Consider the following 17,879-nt stretch of genomic DNA (forward strand, 5'->3'; position numbering starts at 1 on the left):
GTCACAAAAACAATCAAGACCTTGACCTATTACACCCAGAGTACTTTCATCCCAATGTCACAAAACAAAAATACACAATATAAAGTAACACTCTGCAGGCTACATTGAAGACTGACTCCTTCTGACAGCCCATTTGCACAGCCCTGAGCAGCCACAACTTCCCAGAAGTTCGCATGTGCTGTCCAGAGAAGGACCTTCCCAACACAAGGCTCTTGGCAAATGGGAAGGGTTAGAACACCAGCCTCGACCCTACAAAAAGCCTCTTGACAATACCTTCTCCAAAGACAGGCTAGCTTGCCAACACTCACCCCAAGAGAAATTATCAAATATTTTTACTTGGTTTAGTATTTCCTTTTTGTAACATTACCTGCACATTTCTCCTATATTAACCTTCAGGCAAAATTAAGTTTAAAGACACTGTCGATGCAAGCATCTTGGAAATAAAATGAGAGCCCTGGTTACTTCTGGATTGATTTTATTCCTCCAACTTTACTCTTTTTCCCCTCCCTCTCCAAGCCTCATTGCCATATCCTTTTGGAAAATGGCAGATACACGACTTACCTCATGTCCAGCACTGCAACGTTATAGCTATGATATCTAAAAAAACCCTCAGAATATATTTAAAATGTTCTGAAGGATAGTGGTACCATAAGATGTAATTAAGACAGTATTAGTCAGGTGAATTGTGGTACTATCAGGTGCCAAACCCAATTGAAAAGACTATCATATTAGTTTAAGCCACCATCAGGGAACCAAAGTGTGGATTCTCTTTCGAGCCTCTCCCACAGCAATGTCAGCTAATGAGTTTTAGCTGACTTGTGCTCTGCTCTGTGAGTGCTCTCAGACCTTTCCACACCCAGTGATCTGTGAAAACTCAGTAATCCAATTACCCTGGATCAGAATAACACTTTAAAAGTAAAATGATAATAACCCACCTTACCCAGAACATTTCCTCACCACCTCCAGAGCCCGGTCCAGTCTCGGGCACAGCCATGCCCTGCTCAGGAGCAAGGCCCTCGAGGCCACACGCTCACACTGCAGCAGTGGCCGGGGGGTTGGCTCAGCAACACCAGCAGAACCCACCACTCCTCTCTTTCAAACTCCGAGCATCTCAAAGATTTGCAGATTGAGGTCACAGCTTTTATTTAATGAGCTGGAAATAATGACACGCTTCTGTGACCAGCAGCCATTCTGCAGGTCAGAAGCAGATGTTAAACACAACCCCAAAGCACAATTCTTCTGAGCAGTCTATGAGTCTAAGTTAGCGATGTCTCTCTTTACAATTCAGTAAATAAATGTTTAGCAAGGTGCTCTGAACTGGCCTAAAACGGCAAGAAATTAATTCTGTCAGTAAATATACAAACACAACAAAGCACAGGTAATAAACCACAAATAAATAGTACTCATACACTAGAACCATGTCTGGTTTCCATGAAGGCAAAACCTGCTGCTGTTTTGGAGCAATCCCAAATTGGTTTTTTATTGTTTTATTCCTGTAGTAGATGAAGCTGGATGTCCTACCACAGCATAAGAAAATGCCACCATCCCAACTCACGGTCACAGAGCGTACATTAGCTCTTGCTGCCACGAAGTTTTAATACTCCAATCACAACCTCAGAACAGCAGACACAAGGCCAGGCTGTTTGTTCTGAGCTGCAGGAACCGTACTTGACTTTACCAGGTATTTCCACTAAAACCCTCTGTTGAGAAGTTGCACTGATTTTCCCAATGAAAAGTGATCAGAGGGGCTGTTTTAGACAGCCAGGCTGCATATCCCTACTCCACCATTTGAAAGGATTTCTCTTGTGAGCAGAGCTCTAGAGCTAAGCTTTCAAAGCCCTACGAACAGCGTTCTGATGAAGTGTTAACTGCAGAATAAATCAGCTTAAATCCAGGGAATTGTTCCAACAGATTAAAAACTCTGCGCCAAAGAGAAAGGAGGAGGTCGTGCTCCCACTTTAGAAATATCTTACTTTATTTTGAGCCTGCCACCCACTATTTCCATTTGGTGGTCTTAGTCCTTTTCTCAAAAGAGAGAGTGAAAAATGGGTTCACATATGCTCCATGCTGCTAAGGCTCCGTGCTTCCCTCACACCCTCTTCAAAGACCTCTTTTTGAAACGGAAGAGTTTTGATCAATTTATCACTCTCTACAAGGAAGCCATTCCCCACCTCTGATCATTCGCATCAACCTTGTCAGGATGTCTCCCAGTTTCACTGGGCTTTGAGAGCGATGGGACCACTGCTCCTGCAGCATTCACACCATGGCTGCACTGGGACTTTACACACCAGCAGGTTGCCTAGTTTGATCACTATTATTTTTCCACAAGTATCTAATCTTCAATTTGCTTTTCCAAACACTGAGAAAATATTTTGGTAGAACTGCCTGTTATAACCCCCAGTTCCCACTCTGTCTGGAAAAGCTAATTCAGAGCTCACTGCTGTACACATACAGTGGGGGCTGTTCTCCAGCTGCATTACTTCACTATGTTGAATTTAAAATGCTACTTTATCACTCAGTGTCATAGGATTTTTCCATGTTTCCTCAAAGGTAACTCTTCCCTTTACTATAACAATGTATGTTTGCTGATAAAAATAAATTTGTCACCTCTCTTCCATTTATTTTTATAACTCTGACTTCTCTGTGCTTTTGGCTTCCACATCATTCTCTGGCAATGGCTAATATTGTGAAAACACTGTATAAAATAAACCTTCCATCTGTCTGATTTATAGCTAAATTGTTATTGGACGTCCCAATAGTCCTCATGGTCTCAGAAATGCCAGATATTCTTCACTCACCTTCTGTGCCAGTCCTCCTTTCATAAAGCTTTATTACTTCCTTTTGTCCTCCCAGTGGCTCCTTTCCGAGGTGCAAAGTCCTAAACTGTTTAATGTCTCCTCCTCTCTCCTCATTCCACGCCTTTGCTCTCTCTTGTCACCTCTCTCTAGTTCTCTTATACTCAAAGAACTTGCCAGATTACACTGATAATGAGCTCCAGTGTAGATTATTCCTATGATTTTACTGCTCTGTAGGACTATTTTTCATGCTTCCTCAGGGAAATATATCAGAGTTTCTCTTTAGAAATGTGCCTTAATGCTGCCACATATCTTCATAAATGTGCAGGCAACCTTCTACACAACACCCTGCTTCCCCCACCACTCCCAGAGTTGGGAACTTCATTAAAAAAAAATTATTACATAATTTTAAATCTAAGATGCTCATATGTTCCCCCTAGACCTCAAGTTGACCCCAACTTTTAATTTATCTTTTTTTAATTAGTCCTTTTATGTACATTTGCTCCATTTATGTAAGAGCTACACAAGGTTTATGCCAGGGAGCTTCAAAGAGAAAAGTGTCCATCCCCTGCAGCAGGGATGGACACTCCTCTCCTTGCTCAAGGGCTTCTACCAAAGGAAGGGCTCAGAGGGAATCATCACAGGCTCAGGTGTTCATTTCTTTTCAAAACAATGTGTTGATCTGATTACGTTGCATAAGTTCATCCCGATACCTTTTTAGGCTGTTCTCTCGGCTTCTTATGTCGACATTATTCAGCACAGGGAAGTCAGAGGAGATCAGTTTCTGTGATCTGTCTGAACCTCCTCTCTAGCACAGGATAACAAATTTTTCTTCGTAATTCCTTCACCAAACCACACATGCTGGGAGTCCTGTTTCTTTTGGGATCTTTGAGTCAGCATGGAATAACTGCATTTTATGAAGGGACCAGCACTTTCCCTTGCAGCCCGATACACTGGCACCAGATACACCCCGTTAAATATTCACCTCAGGTAGAATTTGAACGTTTTGGTTGTCCTTCAAATGAAACTGTAATCAGGGGAGAAACCAAAAAGAGGTAAGAACTCCAAGGCTACTTCCCCTGCAATGCCTCTGCAGCCTGTTTGGAGTAAAATAGAGCCCTCCCTTCACCACCACTGCCCTGTGGGCAGGTTGAAAGCTGTTTTCTATTATTTATTATGCAATCACCAGTAATAAAAGTCATTGCTCTTCATCTAGCCACTGCATGAGAGAGAAAGACAGCACAGCACTGGCTCAATCAAGCTCCTTAACAGGCCAGTGGTGATGGCCATCACCACATTGTGCTAATGCAGGTGCTCAGAGGAAGAGTTGTCCACTTGGAGATGTGACTGCTCATCCCTTAAAAATGAGAAGTATACAGGCATGCCAGTAAAATAAGGATGGAACTTTCTAATAGTGGCCCAGAAATCACTGCAGTCCTTGTCTGTTTGGCCAGACAAGAAGAGATCCCCCTCCTGCTGCAACTGCACTCAGGAGCTCAGAAGAGCAGAGTCCCAGGGCAGCACCCTGTCTCTCCCTGTACCTTTGATGCACACAGATGCTTGAACCCACAGGGAAGCAGTGCCAAGGGCATGGAACAAGTCCCTTGATTTATGGAAAGGTGAGTGCCACTCTTGAAAGCTGAGGCCCCAGACTATGGAAAGCAACCTGGAATCACTGCTGCTCGGAAGACCTGGGGTTTTCTTTAAAACACAAAAGAAAATCTGAGTCTAGTGATTTATGATAGGATAAAAATACTTCAGACTTCACTAAAGGAAATGTTTCAAGATCAGGATTTAAACTCTCTGAGCCTTTCCTTATTGAAAGTTTTGACAATACAAAGATTGTATTTCCTCAAGTCATTTTTAGGCCAACAAGGTGACTGATGATGGTGTCTACAAAAGCAGATCATTTTAATGTGGAGACATGATAAAAATAGCAGCAGAAGTGCTGTATTTGCAATCAATCCATAGCCCAGAATGACATTTGAAGGCTAGAGATCTGAGAAAACATTAATATATCACATCAAAGGAATCAAAACTACAGAAAAGCAAGCTATCTGCATTGCAACACTTCTTAGTTTAGGCAATTAATGCTCAAGTAGAGAATTAGGCCTTCTGGTGCAATGTGTTTCAGGCCATTTCAATCTTTTTCCCCAACAACTACTTCCTACCAATGAGAGAAAGTACAGAGATTGATATTCTGGAGACCTCCCTAAAGGGCTGAATAATACCTGCCTAAACATTTCTTATTTTATGAAAATTAAGTACTGACAGTATTTCTCCTGTCTTTATATAAAGTCCTAAATTCATATTCCTATTCTACTATGAATTTCTTCAAAGGTTACTATGCCACACAATGGACTTTATCTTATTTCTTCCTTTCTTCTGTTTTTAAAGACATCACAGGCTTCCCTGCTTGCTTTATTGCTTTCATTGTTAAGAAACTCCTGTCTTTAATAAAGAAGAATGAAACAATTAAAGTCAAGAGAGGAAAAGCAGTTATCTTTTGTAAGGCCCAAGGAAAAACCTCCATTATTTTTCTACTACTGACAACAAAAGCTAATACAATGCTCAGTGAATGCCTCCTCCATCTGTCTGAGAAATCCTGTGCAACACCATTTCCAAAGCTGGCTTTTGAGGGCTGCCTTGTGCTTGTTTTGCAACCCCAACAAAACATTTTTTAAACAAGGAAAAAAGAAGCTGAAGGCCGTTTTCGCAGCCCAGAGCAGGTCCTGAGGACAGGGGAGCAGAGCAGCTCGGTGCCCACGCCCAGCACTGCCGTGTGTGCCGAGGTCTGTCAGTGCCACACGAGCACTCAGCTCACTGTCCCTTCCCAAAGGACCTGCTGCTCCGCCTCACAGCGCTACACACACCCATCTGCTCTCCACTGCGAGAATTCCTACAGGAATGCTGCTCCCTTCGGGATCACAGTTAAAAAAAAAAAAAAGCAGATGACAGACTTATTAGAAGTCTTTAGGGGTCACTGCACTGCCAAGAAAAACAATGTTCAGTGAGGAAATATCATTTTCTAACACTTAAAGCCACCACCAAAAATGGAATGCATTCATGTGGAACAGGCACAGGACCCCCCTCCTGAGAAACCAACTGGTAAGCTCTGCAAATCGTTTTAAAGACATTTTTATACTGGTGTGAGTGGCAGCTTACGTATAATTTTAGTGGCCTGGAATTACCCTTGAAAACACTTTATTTAGGCAATTACTAGCAAGCATAACAATAAAAGCCATTTCTCATAGTGTAAGCTCAATCACTCTCCAAAGGGCCCGAGGGGTTCATTATACCAGTGAAGCTTCTGGAGTACACACATGACCAGGCAGCCCTGGCACTGACATGGTTGCTTCCCAGATTTCCAAGAATTGCTCAAATAGCCAAATACAGGACTGTCAGGCTACCTAAAATGTGGAAATCATTGCCAACATTCATATGCATTTACAAAGAATTCATGAAGACAACTTGGAAGTACGTATCACACAAAATGTATCAATTAATATTCAACACGAACAGGAAACAAAACAAACAAACAAAAAAATCCAAACCAAACCCAAAACAGCAAAAACCCCACAATATTTGGTAAGAAGAGTGCAAGGAGTGTCCATCAGTGCCCTGGAATGACCATCTCTGGCCAGAGAGGGACCAGAAAGGTGGTATGACATTAAGGTTTGAAAAAACCTCTAAGATCATTGAGTCCAACAATTAAAAAACTAAATTGTAAAAAATCTTCCATTTACCACCCAAAGTATAGATATATCAGAAGTAAGAATCTTTTTTTTGGAGGAAGACAGTTTTTTTTTATCCCTGCACCTCCACCTCCATGCTCTCCAGCATGCCACCACAGAAGTTCAGAAAAACCAGGACAGTCCCTAAGAAAATCACATCAGCAAGGGTCTCTAACTTGCCTGCAGGTCTGGGGTGGGAACTGGAACACTGGCTGAGTGACAAGGAGCGCTGCAGTACAATCACTTTTAAGGCAAGGAAACCTCTGAGTAACCATCACACATCTGAGATGGCTCCCTCTGTTAGAGCACAGCCTCAGCAAAATCAGGCAGCAGTTACTGTCACAAAGCACTCTGGTCACAGATCCTTTGGCCACCTGCAATACGTCCAGACAAGCACATATTCAAATACCATGAATAACCTCAGCTAAAGAACAACAAAATCAACCTGGCTTTAAGCCTTTTTTTAAAGAGTGTTCTCCAACTGCAAGCATCACACTTTGCAATTGCACATGAATAACCCTTTTGCATGTAGGAAACAGGAAAAATGCTGATGGTTTCTATGACTGACTACAGGAGCTGGACAGCCATGAACTCCAAGTCTACTTAAAATCAGTTAAAACCACAGAAATTCAGTGCCCCAAAGGTACTGCACACTGCACTGCCCAGCCAGTGCAATGGTTCTGCTCAGTGTGGCCGAAAGAATATTTTAAATCTTCCCTCTCTTATGGCAAGACCCCTGTAAGGGAGCGTTCCCAGGCCAAGACACCCCCGGTCACTGCAGCACACAGCCCCTGTGGCTGCTCCTCCTGGGGGTGGAGGCCTTGGGGGTTTTCTTAGTGTGACACTGGGAAAAAAACCATTAAAACGACACTTAGGCAGAGACGACCTGAACTTCTTCATTGGCTCTTTTGTATGGACAAAGCTACAGGCCCCTCTGTGCTTTTGTACTCACACTGCTGGAAAAGTCCAGCCCTTCTGCAATTTAGACATTTGTGCGGAAATCTCGGTGGTGACAGGGCGGTAACGGAGAATGGCAGCTGGGAGCCCTGCAGGACTCCATGCCGACTCCTGGCTACACTAACTCAATCCTGTGGCCCAGCAGTGTGCAGGAGTGCAGTTCCCAACACCACCAGGCCATGGTATGGCCAGGGAGACACTGCTACGACCTGGCACTGCAGGTCAGCACAGCTGAGGTCTCACCAAACAGACGTCCTGATTTTATAAACACCACCACAGCAGCAGCAGCTACAGCATTTGCATTATACAGGTGTTGCACTGTGTAAAATGCTGAAGAATAATATCCCTCCTCTTAAAGCAATGTCCTTGCTGGGAGCCAGCAGCCCTGTGGTCCCACAGTTCTGCTCCCAACTCCAGAGCACTCCCAGAGCCTGCCATGCCCCATGACCACCCTGTGCAGGGATGGAACCGAGGGGCCACTCACTGCCAGGTGACCTGGCAAACTACTTATTAGCCAAGTATGAACTGGCTGGAACGTTTGCTGGGTGTTCCATCCACCTACTCCTAGAAATAACAACAAAAAAAAATCTCTTATTGATTTGGGGTTTTTTAATAATGAATGTTTCTAATTAACTACTTATCAGGAAAGAACAGTTTTGTTCTGTGGCTGAGCTAATCCATGTGAAAATTTTCACCAAGTCCTGTGCCTTTCTCTCCTTCAGCCCATGGATAAAGCCCAGTTGTTGTAATATGAGAAAAAACCTTCCCTGACTTCTCTAAGACCATATGATATGTATTTGACCACCTTTTCACCCAAGCTAAAGGAAAAAAGAAGTTTAATTTCTAATGAGGGCCATTTCTTTGATGAAAATCACGTTAGAATGAACTACATAAGCAAAACAGCAAATGTAGAGTTCTCACACAATGGCTAAAAATGCCTCTTTGCCAACTGAGCAGCATGTACTTGCTCAATACTCCCAACACTGTTATGTTAGTCCTCCACCAAGGCAGAGACAAGCCATGCAGCACCTGAACTGGCAGCACAGAAAAGCAGATTTAAACCACTCCTCAAGTCACATCTTCCTACCACCTTGAAAATAAAGCACAAATCCACATATAAGCCCTCATTTTCTGAAAGAAAATACACCAATCCAAGCCACAAAACTATACCTTTACACCAATCAAGTTTTTCTTTCAGCCTATGCAAAGGTAGAAACACCTACACAAACCAAAAAAAACCCCCAGACCTTGTTGGCTAAGTAATAAATTTCAAAACTATCACAGCCAAAAGAACCTAGCAAAAACATAAGCACCTAACTTCAGTTCTCCACACAAAGACAACCCAAAAAACCCTCAGCAGAAAACTATTATGTGTGACAACAAAACCAGAGAATTCAGATACAAATTTTCAAGAATAGTCGATTTAGCAAATGGAAATTTCATTAAAGATCTTTATCCTCTGTATTTAGGAAGCTTAAATGTACACAGACCCCAAATAATTCTAGCATTTACAAAACACTGCAAGGGTATCAATCACAAAATTTGTGAATTTCCAGTTGCATATTTTTAAAATATTAATTTATTAGGAACAATTGCATGATAGAAGTCCGCATATAGGATAAAAAAATATTACTAGATCCCTATTAATTTACATAAATGCACTAAACCCCTCTCCTTATTCACTGTCTTTGTTTAAGGAATTCCAGATGTTAACCCAGGGTCACATGTCTTTCTGCCTCAGTCCAGGGAAAGTGTCCAAGAAGCAGTCACAAACCCCACTGAATTAGTACCTGGGTGTAATTCATACACCAAGTCATGCTAATCTAACTACAGCATCAAAATCATGCCAACTTGAAATGAAAAGTGTGTGCACAGACACTTAGACTCTCTCAGTCTAGACTACAGTTCAGCCTGTAAGGTCCCAGTTTCAATCAGCAGCAGCAAGCACAGAAATACGCACTTATCTGACTGAATTGATTCTAATTAAATCCCCACGTTTGTATACTGCCAGTACAGCAACACTAACTCAGCGTTAATTTGTAATTTGCTGGGTTCATTTCCAGTTAGATCTGTTTGCACCCTGGGCTCTCACTGTGTGGAGTGCCAGAGGGACCCAGGACAGGCAGAGCCTGGAACTGCCGCACAGACACACCCAGACAGGGGCTGAACCTCGGGAAACCCCAGGGGGCAAGCCCAGGTCTGGACTAACAACCAGCTGAAAACAGAGCACAGAGGACAGGCATAAGTGGTCAGTTTTCCCAGGGAGGGAGTCAGCCAGGAGCCTTTTGCAGTGCTCTGCTGCACACTGTATACATAAACAGGCTGCAAAAAGGGGCAAGGAGTGGAGTGAAAGTCTCCTGAGGATATGAGCTGTTCTGAGAGCAAAGAGAAGGGCTGGCTGAAGATCTGCAAAAAAACCCTCTGAGAGTGAACCACGGGGAAATAAAATAACAGATGAAATTCAGTGCAAATAAAATAGCGGTCTGAAGATAAGTGGTCCTTATTTCACATATAGAGTGGTGTGCTCCAAACTGATCATTAATACTCAGAAAATCTTGCTAGAGTCACAACAGGCTGATTAAAGCATCAGCTCAAAGCCATTCAACATATGAAAAAATAAAGCTAATGTTAGGAAATTATTAGTAATAAAATCACCACATAAAGCTATAGAATGTCTGCAGCTTGAATGCTGGATGCAGTGCCTGCTCCTTCCTTTCCAAAGGACATAATGGAAGGGAAAATATTTTTTACAAGGAAACAAGGTTTGAAAACGTGAATGAGGAATAATCAATCAGGCTAGGGCTCTTCTGCCTGGAAACAGAGATTGCTGCAGTGACATAAGACAGAAACCTGTAAAATCATCAGCTGAACAGAGAAGGTAAATCAAGATCAGTTGTTCACTGTGTCTAAACAATACAACAGCTAAGAGATAGGAAATGAAGTCAGCAGCTGTCAAGTTCAAAAGAAAACAAGCAGAGGTAGTCAGCACCTACAAGATGATTCTGTGCTCTGGAAGGTCTCCCCTGGGACGTGGCAGTGCCACACATTTAAATAGATGTGAGACACATTCTAGTTCACAGAAAAATGCATTAAGCGTGAACAAAATAAAAGCAAACAACATCTAACTCTTGACATCCTACAGCTGAGGAGAGACAAGAGGGCCATCAGGCAAAGGTTTATATAACATATCCTGACCTTATGCTCTTCTCTTTTTGATCACTCTTAGGAAAGAACAGCAGACTAGATGGTCCCACCTGACTCTACGGCTGTTCTTACTCTGCAAAAATCAATTAGGTCTCTGGTACTCCTCAGCCCTTCTTTGAACTTATTCAGCTTGCTTACCTGGCAAAAGCTGATCTTCTGGGGACATGAGGACACAGAGGGGCTGGATTAGTGCTCTGATTATTTAGCAAACTAAAATGGATCAGGAAAACCTCCAGTAAATGCTGAAGGTGGTACAAGACAGAGCAAGAATAGGACCAGCCCTTTAGCATGCCAGCCAGTTTAAGATGTAACACACAGCTCCATGACTAAAATACAGAAGAAAAGGAAGCTGCACATTGCCTATCTCCTCTGTTCAAATACACAGGTAAAAGTCACAATTCCAGCTCTTGGGGGGGGCGGAAAGTGTCAGTTTCACATTTTTAATCCATCTGGTAGTTAAAAGGAGAATCTGGTTTATACACGACTGAACAGTAAAGGTTACTTCAAAATTAAACATTGCATTCAAAACCTCTACTGTTTTTACACTATGTAAAATAAGGAACACCTCTTTGGGGAACTATGCCCACTGTAAACAGAGAAACACATCCAAGCCTGGGAAGGACAATAACCAAATGAAAACAGAGCCGTTCCTTCCATGCTTCCCACAGCACCAACTGGTTTACTATAACAAAGTGTGCTATAGCAGTCACAGAAGACAAGAGGATATGACCACATAGAAAACAGTGAGTGATCAATAAGATCATTAAAAATCCAGTAAGTCCCATTTACAATTCAGAATTTAGAAGCACAGAACTGAAGCCCAAGTGAGGTTATAGAAATCTCTCATCAACTCTGGTTTGCACAGTCACCCAGCCCTTTTCATGGCAGGACCAAATCAGAACTGCTCTGCTTAATAACTAACCTGACTGGACAGAACACTGAGAATTCCCAGGGAAAAGCAAATGCAGCATTTTATTTTTCCTCCCAAACCACATTCACGTGAAAATGAGACCACTGAGAAGGACTGAAACACCTATCAGGAACATTGTCTTCAACATTACACAGGGAAACAGCGGCAAACCCCTCCTCTGCTCTCATGGAACCACTGTGGGTTAAACCAGGCCTTAATAATCCCAGCCACAAATAGCCTGAGCCAGCCCTGCGCAGTGCCCAGCACGGGCTTAGGCAGCACACACAGATTTACTTGTATCCAAGACACAGCTGACATGATGAGCACAAGATAAACCCTGCTCAGGGGGGGTTATGGTGTTAGCACTGCCTACGGAAACAAAACTGAGGGTTTGGCTTCACCGTTTTCCAGGAAGCAATAGTGCTGGCAATCCAATAGAGTTATTGTTTGTGAGAATGACAATTAAGTAATTAAAAATTAAAATCCTTAGTCTCTTACATGTGAAAACCAACCCCCGAAAAATTAAAGATGAATTGCTTTCTCCTTTTTTATTTTTGTACTTAAACTATACTATGACTGTAATTTTTTGTGCTTATTGAAATAGCTATATATTACTACTTTGCTGTAATGTTTACCTTGAGCATACAACAGAGGAATGTTTAAGCAAAAATGTCCCAGTAATATCTTCAAGAAAATTTTCTAGTATATCTTTAAGGAACCAAAATACATGTCGTACGTAATAAGGCCTCTGAAATCTAAATGTACCACCACACTTACCAATGAAAAACACTGATGACTGTGTCATACATGAACAATGTGAAATATGAGCTGCAAACAGGAGCACTGGAGGGTTTCTGAAGGTGATCAGAGACCAGGAAAATGCAAATCAAACACGTTTGCTCATTTCAATTAATTTTTAACCTCAGATACAAAATGAGTAGCTAGGAATGTAATTACAGCCTCCAATAATGCTGCTTCCAGAAGTTGTGCAATTTTAATTGTATAGCATTGTTTAATTTTCACTGTGTAACATTTCCGCTTCTACACCTGCAAACATCTCAATACAAGCCAAATATAGCCCACATCAAGCTGCTGCCCTCAAGACAAGTTTCCATACCTTGTGTGCCACACACAAGCTAAGTTTCAAAATTCCAAACAAATAAATGAAATTGGAACAATCACTGCCAGTCCTGAGCTCCCTCCACAATCCCCAGTCCAGTGGCCAACAATCCAGATGAATCCTAGCAATCTTCTTGCTCCTTCAGGGATCTACCCCCAACTCACTAAGAGAGGCATCTAGTAAGCTCTGCTCCCCCAGCCCAAGTAAATTATTACACTAGAAAACATCCACACTAATTTTAAACCCAGCTCTTTGACTTTACATCACCTTTTCGCTTTTCACCACAGACTGATCCAAACATGGTTTGACAGGCTCCAGAACTTGGAAGACTGTTGTTTCTACAGGTAAGGCAAGGCACAAGCTAAAGCAATAAGCCCCCAAGTCCTCCTGAATACAGGAGACTCATGAGCACACCTGGCACAGATAGCAGAAGCAGATTCTTCATAGAACCCAGGAATGGGTTGGGAGGAACCTTAAAGCTCAACCACTTCCAACTCCCTGCAGAGACACCCTCCACTAGACCAGGTTGCTCCAAGCCCTGCCCAGCCTGGCCTAGAACACTTCCAGGAATGGGGCATTCTTCTCCACTTGTAACCCCCATCTTCTCATCACCTCAGCATTCAAGCACAAAAGCTCTTCTGGGTTTCCCAGATGCAATTTCCGCTGATCCTTACCAGATCTTTCCTATTCTCTGGAGCAAACACGAGTGTGACAAAGTCACCCAAGTCCTGCTCCAAGCTGACAGCGATTCACATGCTGTGCTCACACACGGGTTCCAGCCTCCTTTCAGGAGCACCCCAAGCACGGGGCAGACACCAGGCTCTCAGTCTCCGCGGGACCCCCTCGGCTCCAGCCCCTGCCGGGAGCCAGGACAGGCCTCACCTGCTCTGCAACACCCCCTGCTCCGCGCAGCACCTCATAATCAGGGGCTGTGAGACAGCAGAACCATCTGATTTTGCTATAATGTTTTAAATTGTAGCTTAATTGTAGCTCCTTGTGACTCACATTAAATACAACATAGAAAAAAAAGAGACATTAACCTAATGTGATGACTCTAGTCAACAAATCTTTTACAAGCTATTCCTTTCCCATTCATGTTCCGACAAGGCAGGGACGAAATAAAGAAAAACACCCCGTTTTCGTTGTCCAAACTAAAGAATACAAACGAGAATTTCGAGATGTGAATACCAGGAAGGAAAGCTACAGATGAGAGCAAGCAGATGATGCAAGCAGAGCGCTATTTACATGAAGGGACCGCAATAAACCCGAGCACTCCCGAGGCGTCCCTCCCGCTCCCCGGCGGAGCGACGAGAGGTCACTTCCCAGCGCGGGGTCAGCGGGTCTCTCCGCCGCCTCCCTCAGCGGGGCCCCGCCGTGACCCCCCGGCGGCCGCGGAGCCGGGCACGCCGGGACACACGGTGCCCGCGGGCGCGGCTGCCGCTCAGCCCGGCCCGCCCGCCGCCGCCGCGCGGCACCTGCTGCCCGGGGGCGGCGGCGCGTCCCGGGGCCGGGGCGGGGCCGGAGACGCGGGGCCCGCGGGGCCCGCGGGGCCGGGCCGAGCAGGGCAGGAGCGCGGGGCCGGGGCAGACCCGCGGGGCCGGGCCGGGGCTCACCTGCACCGCGGGACCGCCGCTCTCCGCCCGCCGCGACACCGCCCGCGCTGCGCCTGCGCGGGGCCGCCCTGCGCGGGGGGCGGTGCGGCAGAGAGCATGGCCCCGCCCCCCGCGGGACGGGGCGGCGCGGCGGGAGCGCCCCCCCCCCCCCCAGCCGTGAGGGACGCGGGCAGGGAGGGGACGCGGGTGGGGAGGGCACCACCGGCCGTGGGGGAACGCGGACAGGGAGGCAGCGCAGGCACTCCGCTAGTGCAGGTCCGGTTCGGCTCGCTGACCCCCCCGGTGCTGTCCCTCTGTCCCCGCTCGGGGATCGCACCCCCGCGGCACAGCAATCTCGGCCTGCCCGGCACCTGGGGCTGCGCCCCGCGGAAGGCGTGTGCCGTCCTCCGCCTCCTGCTGCCTTTTCCCGCTCTCCAGGAAGCCTCCAAGTGGAAACGCTCACTTCGCGGGGTAGTGTAGCACACCCGGCGCCTCTCGCCTCGCCCCCGGTGGGGACCTGACCCAAACATTTAAAGACAAGGTACTACCCAAACTGACCCCGCGCCCTGGTTTCTGATGCCACCCTGTGGTCCCGCGAAACGCTTCTACCTCAGCAGCTGAAGGCTGGTGCTGAACAGCGCTGGAGGAGGCGACGCTGAGCTGAGGAGTGTGTAGGTAAATCATTCCCGAGCACGTCCCGGGAAGGGTCGGGCTCTTCTCCCCGGGAACAAGTGACGGGACGAGAGGAAAGGGCCTCAAGTTGTGCCACGAGACGTTTAAATTGGATATTAAGGAAAATTTCCTCACTAAAAGGATGGTCAGGCATTGAAACAGCCTGCCCAGGGCAATGCTGGAGTCACCATCCCTGGAAGTGTTCAGGAAATGTGTGGATGTGGCACTTGGATGTTGAGGAAACTTCCCGGTGTGACCATTCCCGGAACTCCCTGGCAGTCGCACTCCCACCACCAGGGATTTACCCGCAGCACTGAAGCCCCTTTGCAGCGGCGGCTCCCGTGCCTGGCAGGTCCCGCTCGGCTCCCCGCACACCCCACTCACAGTCACACCAGGGCTCCCATGGAGAGTCTCAGGTCTCTCGTTCCACAAAGCAATTTATTCACGGCACAGTAACGCGGGAGCAGCTGGAGCTGCTCCAAGGAGGGACGCCCAACAAAAGCCCCCTGGGCTTTTCTCCCCTCCCAGTCCAAGTGTGTGCAAGTCTCAGCTCTTCCTCCCCAGGCCTCAGCTCGTGCTGTGTCTCTGAGTGCCCAGGCACCCGGCTGGGCCACGGGTGCCCCTGCCCTCTGTTATGCCCAGGGGTGGCAGTTCCTCTTGCCTCAGGCTCCCTTCAGGCAGAGCTGAGTCTGCAGCTGGCACTGCGGCTGCACCCGAGCCTCCTGCACTGAATGGACTCCTCAAACATGAGGACATGGTTCAGTGGTGGCCTTGGCAGTGCTGGGTTACTGATTGGACTTGATGATCTCAGAGGACTTTTCTAGCCTCAGTGATTCTGTGTTATTTCATCTGGGCATGTGCTGCAGAACATCAGTCCAGGACCCTGCGAAAGGCAACAGCATTTGCCCTAACTAACACCACCTCCTCCCACTGTGCTTTTGACTGACACGTGTCCTTTTTTTCTGCAATTCTCCCAGAGAGTGTGAGTTTCTATTTTTCTCAGAGCAGACACTGAAGAAAAGCAGTGCTGCTGGCAATGACATACAAAACTTTACACTGTGGTGTTGAGCATCCAGTGCAGCAATAACCATGATGTGATGGCTCTCTGGCTGTAAAGGCAGTCAGGACTGGGGCTCCTCAATGCTTTTTGCAGTCACTCAGACATGTCCACCTGGCCATGTGAGTCAGTCTAGGAGATCAGTGGCAATGAAACAACCACTCCCTCCATCCAGGTCTGTAGTTCAAAATACTAAGACAATCTTGAAACAGCATTGTATTTTAATTCAACTAATTATTTTTCAAGCTTTATAGAAAAATGAATTGTTCACTACAAATTGATAAAACTGTCTTAAGCCAACTTAAACCTCACCATCACTTGCTCAAATGTGCACATTTAGTACAGATAAAAGGAGTGTTTGCATTCAGAGGAAAGCTGTTTTTGGAAAAAAACAGCTAGAATTCAGTCTGTCTCTGCCAGCCTCTCTTCTGCCTCATCCACGTCATATTTTCCAAAGTACTGTTGTTTTTTGCTGCAATCAGAGATGCTCCAACATCTTCTCTGCATATTTGCATTCAGCACTCTCTGAAGGAGAGTGTTTGCCAGAAGTATCAGCTTTGACAAAACAGAATCTCTATCAAAGCATCTAACCTGGCTGGAAGGCTGCTGGGACGGGTCTCAGTCTGCAAGAAGTTCAAAATCTAACATTTCTCCCTCTGACAGCTTTTGTGACAGCACAGAAAGAAGCATGCAGCATATATGCTGCTGCACTGCAAGGTGAGGGGAGCCTATTCTCTTGATTTTCCCTCAGGAGACTCATTTGATTGTTGAGGGCTGTCCAGGTTGATGGATGGCTTGTTTCCAGGAGGGACAGCAGGGATCAGGTGACAGCCAGGGCTGGTCCCGAGCAGGCACCTCTGTCTTCTGTGGCAGTAGTCAGGGGAACAGTGGGACACAAGCTTAACTCTGCCATCCCTACATCCACAGGCCTCACCAGGTTTGTTCAAATCTCCTGGACCAGTGGGATTGATTTCCCAGGCCTTTGCAGTTTCATGCAGAGAGCAAAGCTGCCCCAGCAGCTCCCGGCTGGAGCCTGGTCTCCTGCAGCTCTGCCTCGCCAGGATGGGGCTCTCCTACTGTCCAGCACCTTCCCAGGCTACACAGGTGGTGACTGTCCCCTTCAGTCCCAGCCAGGATATGGAGCAGCTGCTCCCCAGGGGTGCATGGGGAATGGCAGGCCCGTAAGGTGAGCTGTGCGAGAGGGCCTCGTGCAAGGGCTTGTGTTTCCAAAGCAGTGAGCTGCTCACGTCCAGAAAGCTCCCCTCATGGTGTGCCTTGGCTCAAAGAGCTCCCACAAAAGGCTGCTCCTCCCCATAAGATGGAGCATGGTAACACTGAGGGCAGGGGGGCAAAGCTGCTCTCCACAAACCTCATTGCTTTGTATCATGGCCCATGGGTCATTTGTGTCTTTCTGGGGCTTTCATGGAAGTGGAAGAATTGAAAGGAGCACTCTGCTTGTTTCCTTGGCAAGTCGAAAACACCTTATACACTGTCACTGCACATTCTTCATGTTGACCATTTACTGAGGAGTCTGGGGCAGTGCAGCTCATGGTCCGAAAAGGGCCAGGCTGAGCTTGGCCGCTCGGTGTTCTCAAGGCAGAGAACTCCTTGTGTAGGCTGGTTTGTGGCTGAGGGGCACAGACCAGGTGTGGAGGGCCCATACACCCACTCAACAGCCAAACACAAAAGGCTCTTCTGCTCCTTTTCAGCAAAACCCCCTTTCTGCCCAAGCTTGGCCCTGCTCCAGGCACAGTGGCCAGGAGCATTGGCTCTGTTTGTGCAGGTAGGGGTGGCTCCTGTCCTCCTACCTAGAAAACAAACTGCATCAGGTTCCTTCT

General features: G+C 46.2%; 1 protein-coding gene across 3 annotated transcripts in view; it reads right to left on the reverse strand.

Moving 5' to 3' along the window:
• NDRG3 (NDRG family member 3) overlaps positions 1-14,431 on the reverse strand; it is a 59,819-nt gene extending 45,388 nt beyond the window's left edge. For 2 of the 3 annotated variants that reach the window (XM_064674383.1, XM_064674382.1), the window contains exon 1: positions 14,334-14,431. The gene's annotated coding sequence lies outside the window, so the exon portion shown is untranslated. The remainder of the gene's footprint in view (positions 1-14,333) is intronic. The other variant, XM_064674384.1, reaches the window with a different exon arrangement.
• Positions 14,432-17,879: the final 3,448 nt, after the last annotated feature.

The sequence above is a fragment of the Pseudopipra pipra genome, chromosome 17 (assembly GCF_036250125.1).
Source record: "Pseudopipra pipra isolate bDixPip1 chromosome 17, bDixPip1.hap1, whole genome shotgun sequence".
NCBI lineage: Eukaryota > Metazoa > Chordata > Aves > Passeriformes > Pipridae > Pseudopipra > Pseudopipra pipra.